The following is a 14,014-nucleotide window of genomic DNA, read 5'->3' on the forward strand; positions in this document are numbered from 1 at the left end:
ACCCCAGGACTCCACCTGCCACCCAGAGTGAAAGGTGCCTTCTGGAGTTGGGCAGGACCCTCAGAGTGGGAGAAACCTGCATGTCGCCTGAGGCATCCCCAGCTTCTGCAGCCGCTCTGGACACAAACCTGGAGTCTGTCGTGCCGCCTGATGCCTGCCCTCAACTCAGCCCACCATGGAACCGGCCTCAGAACCGGCAGATCGGATCTGCCATGGCCCTAGGCCCTAACCCTAACCCTAGTTTGGGTTTTCTGGCTTCAATCCCAAAAGGCCTGGCCACCCAGCCCCACAGATTAAGGACGCATCAGTGATACCCCAAGACTGTGCCCGCCACATGGGAGGAAACTGTGCCATTTGGAGGAGGAAGAAACCTGCATGCCACCCTGAGGCCACCCCCAGCTTCTGTGGACCCCCTGGACACAAACTCAGAGTCAGACATGCTGCCTGATGCCCAGCCTCAAGTCAGCCCACCAGGGAGCCTGCCTAAGTCTAACCCTAAGTCTACCTTCTGTTTTCAGGCTTCTATCCCAAGAGGCCTGGTCCCCAAACTCCCCAGATTAAGGACCCCTGAGTGACACCCCAGGAATCCAACCGCCATGTGGGAGAAAACCGTGCCATTTGGAACTCTGCAGATCCCTCAGAGAGGGAGAAACCTGCATGCCCCCCTAAAGCCACCCCCACCATCAGCGGCCCCCCTGGCCACAAACCCCAATTCTGCCACACCTCTGGATGCATTCCCTCAACTCAACCCCGAGGGAAGCCCGCCTCAGCGCCAGGGGATCAGGCCTACCATGCCCCTAGACCATAACCCTAAGTTGTGTTTTTGGGCTTCCTTCCCAAGGGACCTGTCCCCCAAGCTCTCTAGATCGGGAACCCTGGAGCCACACCATAGGAGTCCGTCTGCCACCCAGCAGGAAACCAGTCCATTTGGAGCTGTGCAGAGCCCTCAAAGCCAGAGAAACCTGCATGCCCCCCCCCCCGAGGTTCCCCCATGTTCTGCAGGCCCCGGCAACAAACCTGGAGCCTGATACACTGCCTGACCCCATCTTCATCTCAGCTCCTCAGGCAACCCACCTCAGCACCAGCAGTTCGGGCCTGCCACATGCCTGGCTCAACTCTCTTCAGGAAACCCTGTAGACTCTAGACAGACCTCTAGACAGACAGGAACTCCCCTGTCTGCCACAAAGTTCTGGGATCCTCCTTCCTTCTTCTAAATTTACACTGGCCCAAGGCTTTCATGAGAAAGGGAGAAGGCTACCTCCTGAATGCTTAACACCGCCTTTCCTCTTCTGTCCTATTTCTCTCCACTTTCCTTTCTACCTGGGCAAACTGTAAGTAACAAATCAATGGAACATGTACATGTTCTGACATCTGAATCTTTTGTGGCAGCTTCCTGAGGACTTCTTAGGCAATCAGAAACTAGTGTATCTACCACAGTGTGTTTGAAAATGATCATCCACAGAACAGGAGAGCGAAAATCACTCCATTTTCACCTCACTCTTCATGAAGTAGAACATGGTCTTCTTTTCTTCATTGACTTCAATTCCAATTCGTTCCCATGCTGTGATAGTTCCTTTGCTTCAGGGGAAGGATTCCATGATTCTTCACCTGCATAGAACACCCAGAGCTCATCATAACAAATACCCTCCCTAGGAGCCATCACACATTTAACATTTCCCCCTACACCCTGCTCTCTAGAGCTTGTGCTCTAAGGTTGAGTCTGTTTCCTCGTTGACCTTTCTCCCCTCACTATGTTCATCTGTTTTCTTTGAGAAATTCCACAGCAGTCAAGTCATAGGGTATTGGTCTTGTCCTACTGATTTTGCTTAGCTTAATCCACCTAGATCCATCCACATCTTTGCAGATGGTAAGATTTCATTCTTTTTGAAGCTGGGTCCTATTCCATTTAGAAGATGTGGGAAATTATATATATATATATATATATATATATATACTCATCAGTGAATGGACATTGGGATTCCCTCCATCGTTTCGCTATGTTTGATAATGGTACTGTAAATATCACAGTGTTTGTACCCCATTGAATGTGCATTTTTGTGCCCTTTGGGAAAATACCTAGGAGGGCAACTGCTAGATCCTAGGGTTGTTCAGTTTTAAGCTTTTGGAGGAACCACAATTCTCTTTTCCAGAGTGGCTGCAATAGCCCGCAAGCCCACCAACAGTGCAGGAGCATTCTGCTTTAAGCAAAACATTCCCTGCCAGCAATTTCCTAAGGAGGAAATGGGAAACCTGTGGGATAACCTGACTCACCCAACGTGAGGCAAGCAGTCACAGAAATTCACCCCAGCTTTCCTGACACCAAGCCCCTTGAAGCCACCAGAATGCCTTTATCCAGGGGAATTCCCAAAGATTCTCCTTCTGACTTCACCACCCATGAAACTGCAGAGAAAAACTGAGTGAAATTAGAAAGTCAAGCTTCCCTTTTAAAGCTCCCAAGGCTCCTTGGAATCCTTTTGAATTTTCCCTCTGCCCTCATTGGAACTCTTTGGAGGAAAAGAAACTATTAGGATACATCACCTCTGACAAAGGACAAGACATCATCCAAGTCTCTATCTGACCACAAACAGCCACCTAATTCTAGATGTCTGCCATTCCACCACAGCCTAGGCCCAATGGAATAAACGTTGTTAGATGAAGAAAACACACACCAAGTCAGTCTCATCTCCCCTTTCTAATCCAAGGGATTGGCTAGGAAAGAGGTGTTCCAAATACCTTTGTAAGCCAGAAATAGAGAAAATGGGATCCCCTGCCATGGGCTCCCTGCAGGGAAACTCAGGAGCTCTGGCACCCACTCTAGATTGCTTCAGTTTGACTTTGTGGCTCCACCGGAGACAAGAAAAAAGCCCAGGAGATTTGGGGTGAAAGAGAAGTTTTACCTCCGGTCCTGGCACGGATGTGACATTGCGCCCATTGCGCCTGCTATTTTCTCTGAACACTGACGTCCTGGGACAAGCTGCACGACTGACTCAGACGCTGATTTCAAAACTTCAGGTCTTGAGGCGCCTGGGTGGCTCAGTGGGTTAAGCTGCTGCCTTCAGCTCAGGTCATGATCTCAGGGTCCTAGGATCGAGTCCCGCATCGGGCTTTCTGCTCGGCAGGGAGCCTGCTTCCTTCTCTCTCTCTCTCTCTCTGCCTGCCTCTCCGTCTACTTGTGATTTCTCTCTGTCAAATAAATAAATAAAATCTTAAAAAAAAAAAACTTCAGGTTTTGTGGAGCCAGAGTGAGGAAGGGTTGTCAGGCGGGGATAAGCAGGCTCCTCCCACGTGAAGCCTGCACACCTGCTCCAATTCCTGGGAGGAGGAGAGACACATGCTTGCTTCTTAAGTGGTCATTAACTCACTTCTAAAGCTGACCAATGCCCTTGTCCTTTTTGGAGAAGCAAAAATACTCTTCCAAACAAACACTCAACTCCTCACTTCCAAACGCTGCATGAGTCGGGTTTGATGCCCCCCTCCCCGCCCCCGGATCCAGAGCCCCACCGGGAGGACCCTCCTGAACCATCCTGACTGCACATTACTTCCAAACCTGGGGAAACAGGGCATAACGCTGAGTGGGGGCCTGGCTCCACGGTTTGTTACCACCACTCCTCAGCCTGGAGAAGCAGAGACTGTATAGCTCACCACTCCCTCCTGTAAATACAAGCTGCAGTGCCTCACCTTTCAGGGTCTTTCACCCAGCACCTCACCACCACCGTCGTCAGACCCGACAAGCTGCACTGACTCCTCTTAAGGCTTGTTTCCCACTGCAGCTCGACACTGCCTCCAGTGGTGGCAAGCAGCATTGCCATGCCGTCCAGGGACTCTCGCACCACAGCTCACCACTCCCTCCAGTGGCCTGAACCGGCACTGCTGGGCCTTCCATAGACTAATGCAGCTCCCAACCCCTCCACAGGTCTAAAGCCACATTGGCACTGTCCCTCCAGATTGGGGAATACTGAGCCACACCCCATGACTCCACTTGTCACCCAGGAGGAAACATGCCATGTCAAGCTTCACAGAACCCACAGCAGAGGAGAAAGCTGCATGACCCCCTGATGACACCCACACTTTGGTGAACACCCTGGCTCTAAATCCGGAGCCTGACACCCAGTCTGACCACTGCTCTTATCTCAGCTACCCTGGAATCCCGCCTCAGCACCAGCAGATTGGGCCTGCCACGTCCCTAGGCCCTAACCTTGCCCTAGCTTGGGTTTCAGGTTCCTGTCCCCAGAAGCCTGGCCCCCAAGCCTTCCAGATTGGGCACCTCTGAGCCACACTCGAGAACTCTGCCTGCCACCCAGGGCAAAACCGTGTCGTTTGGAGGTGCGCAGAACCCTCAGCGTGGAATAAATCAGCATGTGCCATGAGGACACCCCCAACCTCAGCAGACACACTGGCTACAAACCCAGAGTCTGATACTCTATCTGAACCATGCCCTCCCCTCAGCCTCCCAGGATCCCAGTTCGGCACCGGCAGATCCACCAGCTATGCCTCTAGGTCCTAACCCTAACCCTGGGTTGGGTTTTTAGGCTTCCATCCCCAGAGGCCTGGTTCCCAAGCCCCTACTTTGAGGACCACTGAGTCACAGCATAGGAGTCTACCTGCCACTCAAGAAGAAACCATGCTGTTTGGAGCTGAGCAGAACCCTCAGCAGAGGACAAACCTGCATGAGACATGAAGACACCCCCAAATTGATGGACACACTGGCTACAAACCCAGAACCTGATACCCTGTCTGAACCACACCCTCCACTCAGCCCCCCTGGAATCCCACCTCAGCAATGGCAGATCTGGCCTTCTATGGCCCTAGGCCCTAAACTTAACCCTAGGTTGGGTTTTCAGTCTCTGTCCCCAGAGGGCTGGCCCTTAAGCCCTCCATGAGGACCCCTGAGTCACACCCCAGGAGTCTGCCTGCTACCCAGGAAGAAACGGTGCCATTTGGAGCTATACAGATCCCTCAGGTCAGGAGAAACCTGCTTGTACCCCTGAGGCCACCCCCACCTTCAGCAGCTCTCCTGGCTATAAACCCAGGCCTGACACCCCAACTGAAACCCTCCCTCCATTTAGCACTCTTGGGATCCCATTTCAGCACCAACAGATCAGGCCTGCCATGCACCTAGTCACTAACCCTAATAATCCTAGGTTGGGTTTTTAGGCATCCATTCCCTGAGACCTGACCCCCAGGCCCTCCAGTTTGGGATCTCTGAGCCACATCGCAGGATTCCACCTGTCACCAAGGAGGAAACTGTGCTGTTTGGAGCTGCAAGGGAGAAACCTGCATGCCCCCCTGAAGACACCCCCACCTTCAGCAGACACTCTGGCTCTAAATCCAGAACCTGACTACTCCACTGATCACTGCCCTCCACTCAGCCACAGGGGGATACCGCCTCAGCATCATCATATCGGGCCTGCCATGCCTCTATGCCCTAACCCTATCCCTACATTAGGTTTTCAAATTCCATCCCCAGAGACCTGGTCCCCAAGCCCTCCACATTAGGCATGCCTGAGTCACACCCCCAAAGTCAGGCTGCCACTCAGGAGGAAACGGTGCCCTTTGGAGCTAAAAGAAAAAAACACAAAAAACAAAAAACAAACAAACAAACAAAAAACCCAACAACCCTCAGAGTGGGAATCATCTATCTGTATGCCCCCTGAGGACACCCCCACAATCAGTGGTGACTCTGATCATAAACCCGGATCCTGATGCCCCATCTAACCCCGACTTCCACTCACTGCCCCTGGGATGCTGCTTCAGCACCAGCAGAATGGGCTTCCCATGCCCCAGGCACTAACCCTAAGCCTAGGTTGGGTTTTCAGGCTTCCATCCCCTGAGACCTGACCCCCAGGCCCTCCAGTTTGGGGACCTCTGAGCAATACCCCAGGACTCTGCCTGCCACCAGGGAGAAACCATCCCTTTTAGAGTGGCACAAAACACGCAGCGAGGGAGAAATCTGCATGTCCCCCTGAGAACACCCTTCACCTTCGGGAGAAACCCTGGCTCTATATCTGGAGCCTGATGTCCCTTCTGACCCCACTCTCCACTCAATGCCCTGGGGATCCACCTCAGTACCAGCAGATCGGGCCTGCCATGCCCCCAGTCCCTAATCTTACCCTAATTTGTGTTTCAGGCTTCTATCCCCAGAGGCCTGGCTGTGACGCCATCCAGACTGGGGACCTCTGAGCCACACTCCAGAACTCTGCTTGCCACCCAGGAGGAAACTGTGTCATTTGGAGCTGCATGGAACCCTCAGCATGGGAGAAACCTGCATGCTCCCCTGAAGCCACCCCCACAATCGGTGCTACCCCCTGGACCAGTAACCCCAAGCCTAAAGATCAGCCTGACCCCCTCTCTGAACTCTGTCTCTGAGAGCTAGCCTCAGTGGGAGCCCATAGGGCAGCCGCGTGGGCTGGCCCTTGATCCAGGACAGTCGCAAAACACACCTATTGAGAAAGCGCTCCCAACACTTGGTATGCTCCTGGCCTGAATCGCTGCCGAACGCCAGCCAAGTCTCATGAGATTTCTGCCCAGATGGATATTGATTTGACAGAAAGCTTGTGAGAATTGGCCAGAACCAGCAGCAATCTCACTTCCAGTGGTAGGTCCTTCAGGGGAATCGACTGGACCTGGCCCGTGGTCCAGAGTGGTTGCAGGCCAAAGCCCTGTGAGAAAGCAACCTAAACACCAGCCCACACAGGGCCCAGATCGCCTCAAATGCCGACCAACATGCCCTCCGACTAGCCCCCAGGGGAGCCCACCTCAGGGCTGGCAGATCTGGACTGCTATGCCCCTAGACCCTAACGCTAACCCTGGGTTGGGTTTTCAGACTTCCATCCGTTGAGACCTGACCCCAGGCCCTCTAGTTTGGGGACCTCTGAGCCACATCCCAGGACTCCACTTGTCACCCAGGAAGAAATCGTGCCTCCTAGAGATGCACAAAACCCACAGCAAGGGAGAAACCTGCATGACCTCCGAGGAGACCCCCAACTTCGGTGACACCCTGGCTCTAAATCCAGACCCCGATGCCCTGTGAGACAAGCGCCCTCCACTCAGCCACCCCAGGATCCCACCTCAGCACCAGCAGATTGGGCCTCCCACGCCCCTAGGTCTTAACCATAACCCTAAGTTGGTTCAGGCTTTAGTCCCAGAAGCCTGGCCACAAGCCCTCCAGACTGGGGACCTCTGAGCCACAGCAAAGACTCCACATGCCACCCAGGAGGAAACCATGCCCTTTGAAGATGCACATAACCCTCAGCACAGGAGAAACCAGCATGTGCCCTTGAGGACACCCCCAACTCGGTGGACACACTGGCTACAACCCCAGAGCCTGACGCCCTTTCTGAACCACTCCCTCCACTCGCCCCCCTGGAATTCTGCCTCAGCACTGGTAGATTGGGTCTGCTATGCCCTTAGGCCCTAACCCTAACCCTGGGTTGGGTTTTCTGGCTTCTGTCCTCAGATGCCTCCCCAAGCCCTCTAGATTGAGGACCCCTGAATCACACCCGGGAGTCCACCTGCCAAATAAGAAGAAACCATGCCATTTGGAGCTGTGCAGAACCCTCAATGAGGGAGAAATCTGCATGTCCCATGAGGACACCCCCAACTTCAGCAGATGTACTGGCTACAAACCCAGCGCCTGATGCTCTGTCTGAACTATACCCTCAAATCAGCCCCCTGGGGATCCTGTCTCAACACTGGCAGATCAGACCTGTTATGCCCCTAGGCCCTAACCCTAACCCTAGATTGGGTTTTCAGGCTTCCATCCCCTGAGGCTTATTCCCCAAGCCCTCCAGATTGAGGGCCCCTGAGTCACACCCCTGGAGTTTGCCTGCCACACAGGAAGAAACTCTGCCATTCAGAGCTGCGCAGATCCCTCAGTGCAGGAAAAACCTGCATGCACCCCTGAGGCACCCCCACCTTCAGCTGTCCCCCGGCTATAAACGCAGGCCTGACACCCCATTTGAAACCCTCCCTCCACTCAGCACTCCTGGCATCCCACATCAGCACCAACAGAACGGACCTGACATGCCCTAGTCACTAATCCTAAACCTAGCTTGGGTTTTAAGGCTTCCATCCCCTGATACCTGACACCCAAGCCCTCAAGTTTGGGGACCTCTGAACCACACCTCCGGACTCTGCCTGGCACCCAGGAGGAAACCATGCCATTTGGAGCTGCACAAAACCTTCAGCGAGGGAGAAACCTGCATGCCCCCAGAGGACAACCCCAACTTTGGCGGACACCCTGACTCTAAATCTGGACCCTGACACCCCGTCTGACTCCTGCCATCCACTCAGCCCCCCAGGGATACCGCCACAGTATCGGCATATCCAGGCCTGCCATGCCTCTAGGCAATAGCCCTAACCCTTGCTTGGGTTTTAGGCTACCGTCCCCAGAATCCTGACCCACAAGCCCTCCAGGTTGGGGACCTCTGAGCTACACTCCAGGAATCTGCCTGCCACCCAGGAGGAAACCGGGCCATCTGGAGTTGCGCTCAACCTCATTACAGGAGAAACTTGCATGCCCCCCTGACAACACCCCCAAATTCAGTGGATACACTGGCTACAAACCCATAGCCTTACACCCTTTCTGTCCCATGCCCTCCACTCTGCCTCCTGAGGATTCCACCTCAGTACTGCAGATCAGGCCTCCTATCTCCCTAGGCCCTAACCTTAACCCTAGGTTTGGTTTTCAGGTTTCCATCCAGAAGTCCTGGTCCCCAAGCCCTCCAGGTTGAGTACCCCTGAGTCACACCCAAGAGTCTGCCTGCCACCAGCAGAAACCATGCCATTTAGAACTACACAGATCCCTCAGCGCAGGAGAAACCTGCTTGCCCCTTGAGGCCACCCTGCCTTTTGTAGCCCCCCGCTATAAATCCAGGCCTGACTCTCCATCTGAAAACCGCCTTCCACTCAGCGCCCCTGGGATCCTGCTTAAGCACTGACAGAATGGGCCTGTCATGGCCCTAAGCCCTAACCCCAACCCTAGGTTGAATTTACAGACTTCTGTCCCCAGAGACCTGGTCCCCAAGCCTCCAAATTGAGGACCCCTGAACCATACCTCAGGAGTCCACCTGCCACCCAGGAGGAAGCTGTGCCCTTTGGAGCCATGCACAGCCCTCAGCCTGAGAGAAATCTGCATGCCACCCTGAGGCCACCCCCACCTTGGGCACCCCCTGGGGCCACAAACACAGCCTGATGCTCAGCCTGACCCCCTTCCTCAACTCTTGCTGCCTAGGAACTCGCCTCAGCAGGGTCCTCAGGGGAGCTGCGTGGGCCAGCCTGTGGTCACAGAGGGCCAGCCTGTGGTCACAAAACCCAAGGTTGGATTTTCTAGGTCACACGCACCTAGAAAGAAAGAGTGAGTAAAATATCTATCAAAATTCTAGTGGCATTTTTCATAGAAATTTTAAAAATCCTATAATTCATCTGGAACCCCAAAGGAATGTGAATTAGCCAAAACAATCTTGAGGGGGAAAAAAAAGTCCTGGAGACATTATACTACCCGATTTCAAAATACGCTCTAAAGCCGGAGAAGTCAGAACAGTATGGTGTAAAAACAGACACTGGGCAAATGGAACAGAATGAAGAGCCCAGAAATAAATCCAAACATTTATGGTCAATTGATCTTTAGCAAGTTACCAAGAACACACAATGAGAAGGAGAGTTTCTTCAATAAATGCTATTGGGAAAACCAGTTAGCCACATACAGAATTATGAAATCAAACCCTATTGAGAACTCTATAAACAAAATATCAACTCAAAATGGGTTAAAGACGGGCATGTGGGTGACTCAGTCAATTAAGAGGCTGCCTTCAGCTCAGGTCATGATCTCGAGGTCCTGGAGTCCAGCCCTGAGTTAGGCTTCCTTCTCAGTGGGAATCTACTTCTTCTCCCTCTGCCCCTTCCCACCATTCATGCTCTCTCTCGTCCTCTCTTTCAAACAAATAAATAAAATCCAAAATGTGTTAAAGACTTAACTGCACTACCCAAAACTATAAAACTACTGGAAGGAAACATGGGGGAAAACTTCTTGATACCCCTCTTCTCAGTGATGTTTTTGGACATGACACCAAAGCACCAGCATTAGAAGCAAAAAACAAATGAGATTACACCAAACCAAAAGCCTTCACAACAAAGAAAACAATTACCAGAGTGAAGAGACAACCCATCGAATAGGAGAAAATATTTGCAAACCACACATCTTATGAAGGGTTAATATCCAAAATACATAAGGAAGTTAGACAACTCAATAGCAAGAAAACAAATAATCCAATTTTAAAATGGACAAACAAAATAGAGAGCCCAGAAATAGACCATACAAAAATTGACAATTAACTTATGAAAAAGAGACAAGAACATACACTGGGGAAAGGACAGTCTCTTTAGTAAATCGTGTTGGAAAAACTGAGGAGCCACATGCAAAAGAATGAAACGACTACTATTTGACACCATATACAAAAATTAGCTCAAAACAGATTATAGACATGAGGGATAACTGGCTGGCTCAGTTGGTGGAATATGTGACTCTTGATTTCAGGGTTGTGATGTAGAGCCCCATACTGGGTGTAGAGATTGATAGCAAAATCTAAAGAAATGGATTGGAGATTTTTTTTTTTTAGATTTTTTTTTTTTTTTTAATTTGACAGACAGAGATCACAAGTAGGCAGAGAGGCAGGCAGAGAGAGAGGAGGAAGCAGGCTCCCTGCTGAGCAGAGAGCCAGATGCGGGGCTTGTTCCCAGGACCCTGAGATCATGACCTGAGACAAAGGCAGAGGCTTTAACCCACTGAGTCACCCAGGTACCCCTGGATTGAAGATTTGATGTAAGGCTTAAGACTATAAAACTCTGAGAAGAAAACACAGGCAATAAACTCCTAGACATGCATCTCAACAGTGGCAAAAAAGCAAAAATAAAGAAGTGTGAGTGCATCAAACTAAAAAGCTTCTGCACAGGAAAGGAAACCATCAGCAAAATGAAAAGGGAATCTATGGAATGGGAGAAAATATTTGTAAATAATATATCAATAAGGGGTTAATATCAAAATATATAGAGAACACACACAAATAAATAGGAAAAAACTCAAACAATATGATTAAAAAGTGGGTAGAAGATTTGAATAGACATTTTCCAAAGAAGACACATCATTGGCCAACAGGTACATGAAAAGAGGCTCAACATCACTCATCATCAGGGAAACGCAAATCAAAACCTCAAAGAGATCTTACCTCACACCCAAGAAATAACAAGTGTTGGCAGGATATGGAGAAAAGGGAACCCTTGTGCACTGTTGGTGGAGAAGTAAACTGGTATAGCCACTCTGGAAAACAGTATGGAGGGTCTTCTAAATCTAAAAAATAGAACTATCCAACAATTCAGCAATTCTTCTTCTGGACATTTATCCAAAGAAAATGAGAACACTAATTCAAAAAGATAACTGCACTTCTACGTTCTGTGCAGCATCTTTTCAATAGCTAAGATATGGAAACAACATAAGTGTTCTTCAGTGACAAAGAAAATGTGTCTCACACACACACACACACACACACACACACACACGAATACTATTTAACCATAAGAAAGAATGAAATCTTATAATTAGTGACAACATGGATGGATTTTGAGGGTGTCAAGCTAAATGAAATAAGACAGAGAAAGAAATACCTTATGATCTCATTTGTTATGTGAAACTAAATAAAAACAAACCAAGCCTATAGATACAGAGAATGGATAAGTGGTTGCCACAGGCAGGGGGCGGAGTGTGGGAGAAGTAGGTGAGAAGGGCCCAAAGTTACCAATTCCAGTTGTAAAATAAATAAGTTATGGGGGTATAATGTACAGCATGGTGATGATAATGAAATACTGTATAGCATATTTAAAGTTACTAAGAGTCCTTAAATATTTATAAAATTTATAAATATGTTTATAAAATATACATTATAGTAACAATGCATGCTGACAGATGTTTACTAGACTTAGTATGATGATCATTTTGCAATATATACAAGTGTCCAGTCATTATGTTGTACACCTGGAACTAATATAATATAAATGTCAATTATACCTTATTTAAAAAAAAAAAAAGAAACAAGAAAGAAAGAAACCAAATTCATCTACAGAATGAACACAATCCTTACCAGAATCTGAGATGACTTCTTTGTAGAAGTTGACAAACTGATTCTAAAATTCACATGGAGTTGCATGGGACCCCATATAGCCAAAACAGTCTTGAAAAATAAGAATAAAGTAAGTAGATAGCCTCGCTGGCATCCCAGCTGGCTATTGCTCTGTAGAACGCATAGATTTGGTCACAGCTGAAAAAAGTTTGCATGAAACTAATGGGAAACGTATTCTAGGAGACACACCTGCAAAACATTTTAAACTAAACTCTGCCACTTACAGAAATAACCAGATAATAGCCCTGGGTACTCCCATTTTGGGGTGGGGTTGAGGGGGATAGTGGTATGTGGTATGGCTGATCGCCAGCATCCGCCTGTCCTGTTGAAGAGACAATGTGGTTTTGAATCAGACAGGTTATGTCTAAGGGTTTTGGTTTTATGGAGTTCATGGATGAACTTGTACAGAAGCAAACCCCGACAGGATGCCAGGGAACAGTGGGACTGGGGTCCAAACCAGTGCTTCTGAGTGCAGCAGTCACTAAAGGGAGCTATGTGAAGCCAGTGAAATATAATCAGTTGTCCATTTGTAGCTACAACCAGTGTTTCCAGCAGTACCAGACTACCATGCCTAGTGGAGTTATGACTAGAACACAGGCAACAACAGCTACAGTTACTCCTCAAACGACTATCCCCAAAGCTGGACATGGACATAGGAAGAAGTTGAAGGTAATGCCCCCAGTGACCCCAGGCCAGAGCTCAGTGTGGCTGAGGCCAACAAGGAATTCATGGAACAGAGTAAGGAGCAGTGTGTTCACTGGTAGTCTCTGTACAGTGTGTCTTCAGAGACCCCACCATGACATAGCCACGACAAAAGACTAGCCAGAATGAACGATGTAAGGGAGAAGACAGAATCCTTTTCAAATAAATTGTTGTGAGAACTTTTACCTTTTTCAGAAATACAATTTTTGAATAGTCAGTGATCAACTATTCCTTAAATTATGACTATTCCTGCAATACTGCTCTTTTCATTTGATATTGAACCATTTCATTTGAGTTTGAAAGCCAAAGGACCACCCACTATTGAAGAGGACTGAGCAAGGATGATATTTGTATTTTTTAGAACAAGAATTATTTAACCAGATAGGGCTACCCACATTCCTGGGGATAAAGACAGTTTAGGATTATTAGCCAAAATGGATCATGTGATTCAAACAGTTACTAATACTCAGGTTTAGAGCCTTCTCAGGTGACAGGCATTGTAAATCATTAAGATTACCGTCAGAATACCTGGGTTACGTGCCATATGTCAAAGAGTGGGCAATCTCATCTGTGGCATTTCAGGTAACCATCCATGTACAAGCTCCTCCAACCCCACTCTTGTGTTTCTTGTCCTTAATTATATAAATTCATTAAGCAAGTATAAATTTATAAAAAGAGAATTCAGGAAACCAGGACTTGATGATTTGCAAAATTCTCAACATATCTAGATTGTGTGATAAAATAATGAGGCTCATCCGATGACCAAAATTGAATGGACCTAGGAGAGGATGTGGAGTGGGTAAGGTGAAGAACTGAATTTGGAATATTAGAGGTGAGAAGAAGAGCCCATCTCTGTATGGTGGGCAAACCACATTCTCGGGGCTGTTACTGAACCACTGCTCCACTGCAGCTGCTTTAGTGTTCCCTTGGGAGGCTAGAGCTTTCCAGTGGGAATAAGGTGAACTTAATTACCACTATGTCATCTCTGTTACTTAGGAATCACTGAGTACCTGTGGGATGATTGAAGAAAAACCCTTGAGTTTCAATTTGTGCCAGTAATTTAATACCACACAGTGGTGAAATGCTTGGCTTTGGTTTAGTATTAAAGGTTTTAGATAAAGTCAACACTGGTATTACTAAGA

At 48.9% G+C, this 14,014-nt stretch overlaps 1 pseudogene; it reads left to right on the forward strand.

The window, feature by feature from the left end:
- The first annotated feature begins 80 nt into the window (after nucleotides 1-80).
- LOC131827917 (tRNA selenocysteine 1-associated protein 1-like) lies at nucleotides 81-12,934 on the forward strand (annotated as a pseudogene).
- The last annotated feature ends 1,080 nt before the right edge of the window (nucleotides 12,935-14,014 follow it).

Source organism: Mustela lutreola, chromosome 3 (genome assembly GCF_030435805.1).
Source record: "Mustela lutreola isolate mMusLut2 chromosome 3, mMusLut2.pri, whole genome shotgun sequence".
Taxonomy (NCBI): Eukaryota; Metazoa; Chordata; class Mammalia; order Carnivora; family Mustelidae; genus Mustela; species Mustela lutreola.